This window comes from Mustela putorius, unplaced genomic scaffold (genome assembly GCF_011764305.1).
Source record: "Mustela putorius furo isolate JIRA1106 unplaced genomic scaffold, ASM1176430v1.1 tig00003898_pilon_pilon_pilon, whole genome shotgun sequence".
Taxonomy (NCBI): Eukaryota; Metazoa; Chordata; class Mammalia; order Carnivora; family Mustelidae; genus Mustela; species Mustela putorius.
In genome coordinates this window covers 2,608,352-2,617,741 of record NW_025422047.1, presented here as the reverse complement: position 1 = coordinate 2,617,741, position 9,390 = coordinate 2,608,352, and the positions used below count along the sequence as shown (strand labels likewise).

General features: G+C 36.7%; 1 long non-coding RNA gene across 1 annotated transcript; it reads right to left on the bottom strand.

The window, feature by feature from the left end:
* Nucleotides 1–624: 624 nt before the first annotated feature.
* Nucleotides 625–9,034, bottom strand: LOC101686832. The gene is made up of 3 exons (XR_199285.2): nt 8,959–9,034; nt 2,834–2,965; nt 625–791 (listed from the first exon to the last, which is right to left on the bottom strand). It is a non-coding gene; the product is annotated as an uncharacterized LOC101686832 (long non-coding RNA).
* Between the last annotated feature and the right edge of the window lie 356 nt (nt 9,035–9,390).

Below are 9,390 nucleotides of genomic sequence, written 5' to 3'. Positions count from 1 at the left end.
CGAATAGAGAATTTTTATGTATGAGAATGACATGATCAGCCTTGCTTTTTAGAAATGAAACTTGACAAAGAGGAGGGAGGCAGGAAAACATTGTTTGAGTCTGGACTGAGGCAGTGGCTGTGGGGAGGGAGAGGACATACGGAGATGAAGGAGGCATTTCTGAGGCAGAACTGGTGAAAGTCCACAACTGATTCATTGGGAGAGAGGAACAGAAAAATAGAGGAACAAAGGAGAAGACTGGTACATCTAGTTTGGGAGGTGTGAAAATCATGACTTAATTTAATTGCATAAATAGAGACTGTGTTTTTCAAAAAGAAACTTCCATTTGCCCCAGCCTGCCGTCCCGTTTTAGAGCTCTAATCTTCTTCTCAAGGAAGACTAATTGAATACCTATGTAGATTACTTGATACAACTCGTGAAAACTACTGGTAGTACAAATCAAAAGTGACTAACTCACTAACTTACTGGAGGTATATGGGAATATACACCTAAAAATTCAATGTAAAATGCCATATACAAAGTTAAAAACTGTAGTGAAAAATTGCCTCCTTGTCTGCATGCTCACACGGTTTTACATGTGGCTCTGCTAAAACACTTCTAATATTTTATTGTGTTTGTTCTGGCAATGCTTTCCTCCTCTTTCCTCTTCTCCTTTCTCATTCTGAGTTTCTTGGATCCTGGAGCTTGTCTGTCTTTGTATTTCCAGGCCCTCCCGACTTCTGATGCATAGTAAGTGCCTAGTGAATGGTGAAGATATATAATACATGAGACACCGTTCCTCTAACTTCATTCTGAAAATAGAAATTCAAACAATATTCATCATTGTTAGTTATAAAACGCCACATAAGAACTTTTGCAAAATGTGTTACTTGTACCTTTAAAACATTGAGATTGTATTGGCCTCCCACATAGATTTGAACTGCTGTCTTACAAACTTGGTGGAAGAATAAACCCAGACTTTTAGTTTGATGATTATCAAATGTCACTTTCTCTGATATTCACAACACCTCACACTGTGGTGAGGATATTTGACGCCTTGTGTTTTAACCATAAGCCTCTTTTCCCTTTTATGGAACTGCTTTTTGGCCTGGCCTTCTGTTTCAAGACCCAGGAGTCCTGTTCTAGCCTTGTGGTGATGTTAAGCCAGTAGATTATATCTTACACAATTTTATCAGACATTGGTTGACTGTTCTTCCTATTACCTCATGTTCTGCTTATACGTATTCTAATCTAGTTTTATGTTGTGCCAGTTTTCCCCATTCCCTAGCCTATCACACAAACGTAAGTGATAGCAGAAAGGACATTATCAGCTCCAAATTCAGAGCTAATATGCTATTTTTTAAAGTTGTTCTTAACTCCCAAATTGGAGCAGCATATTACTTTCTCCTCTCTACCCTATTTAAGCAATACCAAGATTATAAATCTGTCCTGCAAAGAGACAAGAAGTAAAAAATAACCAATATAAAGACTGTGGAAGGTCTTAAAAGTTTTAATAATTACTCATTCCCCCATAAAGAATTTTTACATAAAATAATTTATCCATGCCTTTGTTACCCCCAGGAATGAAGATTTATACCATGCATTCCATTTTTTTCAAGTATTTCTAAGATTTCTTTCTTTTTTTTTTTTTTTTAGGAAAGGAATTTATGCTTTCAAAAGGGAAGGTGACCATGAAAACTCTCTCATTCCTAAACCTGTTCTAATCTAAATATCTAACTTTTTCAATCTAGATATTTTTCTTCTATTCAAATTTTTTTCTTTCATCACCAGTTTTTTTTTATCTAATTCCCTGTAATATGCCAAGTATTCTCCAAATTGCAGATTAATTTTATCCACAGGAATGAATATAGTTCATAAAAGGCTGCTTTCTCAAGGAACAAGCTGAGGGATTATAGTCCCTGAAAATACATAGGCCATCTCATTTTTCAATAAAATCCTAATTTGTTCAGCCTTATATTAGACTTTTCTTAATATGGACCACTTTTTCTCCAAGTAATTACAAAATATCCCAAAGGTCTGGAATTTTGTAATATAATTCTGCAGTTTCCTCTAGTTCTGTAAGCTTGCCATCTTTATTCATTGTTAACTCTGATACTTGAGACATATTTTCATTTGATATTATTAGAGTACAGAAGGAAAACTATAATGCATAAAGCTTTAAGTACTACTTGTCCTTTAATTATATAACTATTATTGGGAATTAGATCCATAGCTCCTCCCGACTGGGTGAAATTCTAATTTCATTGGTGTATATTGTCTGTGTTACAAAATTCTTGCCATTTAAATAAATCAGAAATAGTTTGTCACTTGCATGGTATATGCCTTTAGTTACACATGGATTTCTAATTTTTTTTGTACATAAGGATTGCATCATGGACAAACTGACATGTTAGCAGGCCCTATGCACCATTTACCATTGATTTTATACTGTCGTCCACACCTTTCCTCTTAAAAATCAGTACAATTTAACTCTCAGATAGGTTTGGCTCTATGAATGTATGACAGCTAAAGCCAAATGGTGCATACAATGATCAAATCTGGCCACTTTGACATCTACCTGGTTTTATTTCAGTTTTTTGATGCACAGTTTTTTGCTTTTACCATTACTATTTTTTAAACTCGCACAGTGAAACCAGCAGAAAGCACCAACAACAATATGTCAAGGAGGCAAAGAGATACAGTCAGGACTTGGAAATTGTATGCATGTTACTGTATCTTTGGCATGGGGATAATTGCAAGCTAGAGAAATAGTTACAGATCGCCATTCAAGTATTTCCCCTCCTCTCCCAAATGAAGCAGATCTATATATAGTCCTCAAATTCCTATTAATTACCTGGGGCTAAAGAGATTCATTTTCAGTAAGTTGAGAAATCCAGATTTATTTTGTGACTCGGTAGAAGTTACTTGGTGGTGAGAAAGTGAATTCCAGTAATGCAAGCTGGCAGGCCAGGCTTTGTGCTCCACTCTGTTGGCGTATGAAATTACAGCACATCATTCAAACAAAATCAATAATCCAACTTTTATGTCCTTTGCTAGGTACAGTGAAAATTTTATTATTCTGCGATTATTTTATTCTTCCTGGGTTAGGTCATGTGCTGTAGCAGTAAGAAACAGCTCAAGTGGGTAGAATTTGCAAGATCAAAACTTGTGTTTTTACCCACATACCGTAATGATCAGATAATATTCAAGGTACAATGCTATAAAAGTCAGATTCTTATTTCCTTAAATCATCCCTGTAATATCCTGAATGATATGTGGCATTTCAGTTTACCTAAAGAAGAGAATTTTCCCCCTCAGTGTGGGAAGTTTTATAAGCAGTGGTATTCCTTAATCGAGGCAAACAAAACAGCAAGAGACAGTTTGTTTCAACATCAAATTTTCTCTACATGAACGAGGAGGGGAAATCTGATCCTATTCTTTCATCCTTTGATTTAGCTTCTTCTGTGTCACTCTTTTTCTATGGAACAAGAGTATTTTTATAGAAAAGACAGATTGTTCTTAGGGAAGGTCTACACAGCCATAAAAGCCAGGTAATAAATTTACTTTAAAGCATCAGCTCCTAAAGTATGTTTGCATAGTGAAGTATGGACCAGGCCAAAATCCAGGCTTAAACATTTTCTCCTTGTTATCACCTCGTTAAGCTCCCCACGTCTAAGCCATGCCTCCTACAGTCACAGGTATGGTGCCACTAATTAAGAAGAAGGGGCTCATTACAAATTCTCATTAACATCAATTGGAGTTTTAAAGCCAAATCCCTGGACTGAAAATTTACCCCCTTAATGTTCAACACAGGTGAACGAATAAAATCGTTTAAATGCCTGTATCATGGGGTAGTGCAAATGTGCTCTCCAAGGATGAACAAATTGCTTACTGCGGTCTGGCAGTACTCCCATTGCTCAGTAAAAGGCAGGCAGAGCTTTGAAGAAAAATACTATTCAAAAGGGAGACACTGACAGAGAAACGGGTTGGGTAGTGGTAGCTGGTATCACAAAGTACAAATTACCATCTAACATGTCATCTTTGGAAAGGATATATAGATGAACAAAATAAACAAAAGATTGCACCTGACAATTAACTGCTCAACCAGTATCATCTGAATTAATGAATGAATAAAAGTTCACCACTGTGGTTTGACCTGCTAATGAAACTTCTCTCTCAGATGCTTTCAGTATTTGCTTCAGAATGTCCTGCATTATATTCCTTAAATCTTCTGTGATTATAATTTCTTAGAGATAACACTGTAAATTAAGTTGTTGTGGGAGACTCTTGGGTTAAGACATTTCAAAATGCTTAATTTCATGAAAGTTAAAACGTATTGATTTGGTTGATTTGAAAGGACTGTTTTGCAGTTCACTGAAGTGATAAGCCATATGGAAATAAGTCTTCTTGGAAAATAAAAGCAACCTTATCTTGTACAGATAAGGCTTTCTCTCTTTTGTAAATCCAAAGGCTAACCAATTTTTAAACTAAATTTCTGCTTTCCCTCATAATCCCTCTTCTTTACCCCAGGATAAAAACAGTTACCCAGAAATGTTTACAAGATTACTGTGTGCTCCTAAACTATGTGTGGATTGGGGATTTTTTTCTGATTTTATACAATCTTGAGTTGTATGATGGATTCTTTTATAAATTGTTCATATTTCTCCAGAGCAGGCATGTTGTTCATATTTAAATCACATTAACAGTATGTACCATGATTAGCCTCACCCAGAAAGTGTAATGACTATGGTTTAAATTTCTCCTGAGTGTCAGATTTCTTCATGATGTCACTACCTGTCAGTGGCGGTTACAGAATCATTGCACACTGTAACTAGAAGAAGCCTTCAAAGCTCCAAGCTCTAGTTCATTCTTCACATTGTATAGATAAGGAAGCTCAACTCCAAGAAGTATAATTGACGTTCCCAAACTCACAAGCAACGATAGGCCCCCAATTGGAATTTTGATCTTCTGATCCCTCTTTTAGCCCTGGTGTTAATAGCCAACTCAACCCAAGTATGTAGCAGACGCTGAGAACTTCACCCCTCCTTCCCAAAGTTGTTCTAAATTTGTAGCTGATCAGACTGAAAGAAACCCTTCAGAAAATATTCTTCTAGATATATGGGAAGATAGATATTTTACTTAAGACAAGCCTGCTTTATAAGCCTTATAACCTTATAAGTGTTAACTTTTCATCTCTTCACCTGCTTAAAAATTGAAAGACAGTGATAATGGATGCATAAATGCATCATGGGATGAATAAATTGTGTGAGTTAGAGAAGAGAAAATGAATGTGTTCGTGAAAGAGCGAGCACATCAATCAGTGGTTGCATGGTGTTTGCACCAGTGTGTCCAGGGGACACCTCACCAATCAATCATCCAAGAAGCTCCCTCCAGCTTTCAGAAGGAGAAAAAGATTTCACACTGAAGTGCAATAGAGAAAGCTTAGCATTTAAAGAGGTCATTCCAGGGGTTCTTCTAGTTCCCAGAGGGGAGGGAAAAATGGAAAGGGGGCAAAATGCCATAGAAAGCAGATAGTTTGGAATTTTAAAAAAAATGTTGATTGCACTGTGCATCGTTCTCATTTTATATTGATTCAAAAATCATTAATTAAGCATCATTTGTTATATCCCACTCTTATCTGAACATAAAAATATTTGACATTTGTTTATAGCTTCTGCCTTCAAGGAGCTTAAAGCTAAAAAGTGTTTACTCTTTAAAGCTTCCATCACTGTGCTAAATTATAATCCAGTACTGCTTACAGTTTTGTTTTGTTTTTGAGCATCAAACATTCACTGGAAATGTTTCGGTTTTATGAATCATTCATCCAATAATTATTGGTCATGTGCAAGATACTACTCTAACTGCTGTATTGAAGTAGCTTATACACTGGTAAGTCAAATAAAATTATTATGTAACTAATGATGCAAGATGGAAAGGAATTAAATGACAGAACTGGATAGGCAACATTATCTGTTCCCAAATACCCAAGGAGATAAAGTGAGCCACAGAAATATGAGTAAGTTTGTCCAAACTTACTGCAACTCATTACTGAGTTGCAGATCTGGGAATATGTTCCCCAAATGGTTCAGTTTTCAATAATATCTGCTGCTAAAGGTGGTGTCTCATTTGCATAGCTAATTATTGAAATGTCTTAATAAAGTGTTGTCCAGTAGTGAGGAGAGGCAGCTACTGACAATGAAATGATTTTTTTTTTTTTAAGATTTTATTTATTTGTCAGAGAGAGAGAGGGAGAGAGAGCGAGCACAGGCAGACAGAATGGCAGGCAGAGGCAGAGGGAGAAGCAGGCTCCCTGCCGAGCAAGGAGCCCGATGTGGGACTCGATCCCAGGAGGCTGGGATCATGACCTGAGCCGAAGGCAGCCTCTTAACCAACTGAGCCACCCAGGCATCCCAATGAAATGATTTTTTAAGCGGGAAGTCAGTCTTGCCACACACTCCTGACAGCAGGATTTCATTTACTGCGTATGGTCACTCTTTCTTTGCTGGCTTTTCCAGTCAAGAAATGGAGAAAATCTCAGTTAGGATTATCATCAAAGTGGGATTGTATAGAAAAACCCCAGCATCCAAACGACGACCGAGTGTATCCATTCCACCCCAAGAAAACCGGTATCGGTCGTGGTGTACAATAGGAAAACTGCAGCGTCTAAGACAGTACATGGTGGTTAGCATAGAATTTGAAAGCATCAGTGTGGGGATTGGGTGGATAGGGTTTGAGTGCTGCCTTTGCCATTTGTTAGCTACATGACCAAAGATTTCCCTTTCTCATATGTATTAATGTTATAATAAAAGATGGTAGTGGTTGCAATTTTCCTCCATTTTCCTCCTCTGTCACTCTTAAAACAGGTATCAGCCCTTTCTTTAAAATCCTGAAACTCTTATCACATTTTGTCTTACATGGTGCCATAGGCTCATCTGTTGCCCCACTTGCTTATAAACTATTTGGAGACAATAATCTCTTGAATTCTCTTAGTGCCTAAACAATACCATATACATAACAGGCACTGAAAATTACTATTGATTTGAATGTTATGGATGATGACAAAGAAGCCAACTGTGTTGAAGGCCATGTGAACAATTCATAAATCCTTACCAACCATCCCAGTTTGATTAGTATCACTATGGATTGAAAGTAGCCTTCAACCCATAAGTAATTTTCTGATCTTGGGAGTTTTCTGCTACTAACAACAATGATAGCTATCATTTATTGAGGGCCAATTATAAATCTGGTATTTTCCATGCATTAACTCACATGGCCTCACAATCAGCCTCCACAAGAGATATTTTAATTCCCATTTTAAAAATAACACCAAAATAGGGATAACTGGTGGGTTCAGTCTTTTAAGCATCCAAATCTTGATTTCGGCTCAGCTCATGATCATGGGGTCCTGGCACTGAGCCCCGCATTGGGCTCTGGGCTCAGTGGCAAGTCTGCTTGAGCATTCTCTCTCCCTCAACCTCTGCTCCTCATCATGATTCAGTTTGCTCTCTCTTTCTCCCAATAAATAAATAAATAAATCTTAAAAAAATAAATAAAACAACATCAAAATAAGACTTAGGAGGCTGTTATGTAGGTAGTCCCAGCGCACACAGCTTAAAAGTAGGAAAAAAACCCTAGATCTTAATTCAGGACTAACCCCAAAGGCCCATGTCATAGTTGTGCTTTCTCTTATTATTCATTATGAGCCCTAAATCCAAAATTTGCCTAATTCAATTTTTTTAATTGGAAGAATGATCTCTTGTAGTGAAATTCAGAGGTGAGTAAAACATACTTACACTTACTTATAAATAGAATTTCATTTAAATCTCCATAAGACTTTCTTAGCCCCTTAACCATTAATTTCAGAATTCTCAGGTCCAGTGTCCTCAACAACTCACCAGATGATACAATTTGTGTAAGCCACTTATTGCCTACCCATCAGTTTTGTCCACTATGAACTACAGATGGAGTTTATCAGAATACATGAACTGTGTCACAGAAAGCAGTACGTAAGAATCCGGGTCAGGAAGTTACTTAGTAACTAAATGACTTCCAGATTATATTTTTTAATTATATTTTAATTATATTTAAATTTATGTTTTTTAATTAAAGCAACAATTCTTAACTACTGGTTATTTATCTAAACTCATCAAAATATACCAGCTAATAAGTAGTGATGGTCTACAGAAAGGACATCAAAATCCAGGGAAGATAACCCTTAGAATACATAAGAATCATAGATACCCGAATATCAACAAAACTCAAGGTTTCCTAACATATGATTATAATAAGGCAAATTCCTTTAAGAGATTACATGGCCTATAATTACTGGTTTTTAACTACCCCAAATTATCCCTGCTTGAAAAATGTCACCAAAATCCAGTGTGAAACCTCTGACTTCTTGTCCACTTATCTTGACCTATAAATCAACTTTATAAAATGAAATGATTATTGGGTGCCTGGGTGGCTCAGTGGGTTAAGCCGCTGCCTTCGGCTCAGGTCATGATCTCAGGGTCGTGGAATCGAGTCCCGCATCAGGCTCTCTGCTCAGCAGGGAGCCTGCTTCCTGCTCTCTCTCTCTCTGCCTGCCTCTCTGCCTACTTGTGATGTCTCTCTGTCAAATAAATTAAAAAAAAAAAAATCTTTAAAAAAAATGAAATGATTATTTCTCCATGAATACTAAAATGCTGACTTAATATCAGATAAGTGACATTTCATACACATATATATATGTATGTGTATATATACATATGCATATACACACACATACACACACACACACACATAATGAGACTAAGAACATAAAACTTAAAGCCAGAAATCTGTGTGGTTCTATATCAATAGTAGATTAGAAAGCACTTAGTTCTTTGAGACCCTCTAATCACACATTAAAATAAGCATATGTAGTGGTGGTATTTCAGTATGCTATTAGTCACAGTGTTTTTTTGGTTGTTTCTTTTTTAACTAAGAAAGTATTCATACCACAAATTAGACTTTGAAGGAATCATCAGTAGTTTCTAAGCTGAGTATCCTGTGACAGCAGTATATTTTCCTACAGCCCGGACAGCAGATACAGCACACTGTAGGAAAGAATAATGTTGTAAGCAGATACCTCAGTATAAGGAATTCAAATATTTGAAAAATAATTCTCCATTCTAAAAGCTAAGAGCTGGAATTCTAGGTTTGTATGAATTTGAAGTTTTAAAACATTATGTATCCTGGTGAACATACACACTCAAAACTACATCTGTGATTGAAGTGTCTGTGAAATTGCCCTGCAGATGGCTCTCTCTGGAGCCAGTGCAAATTGGGCAAAAGAGAAACTTCTCATCTCCTAGTTCTCATATTTGGACCTCTTCTGCCAACAATTGACCCTTGCACACCCATTGAGAGGGCACTGTCTTAGAATCAGAC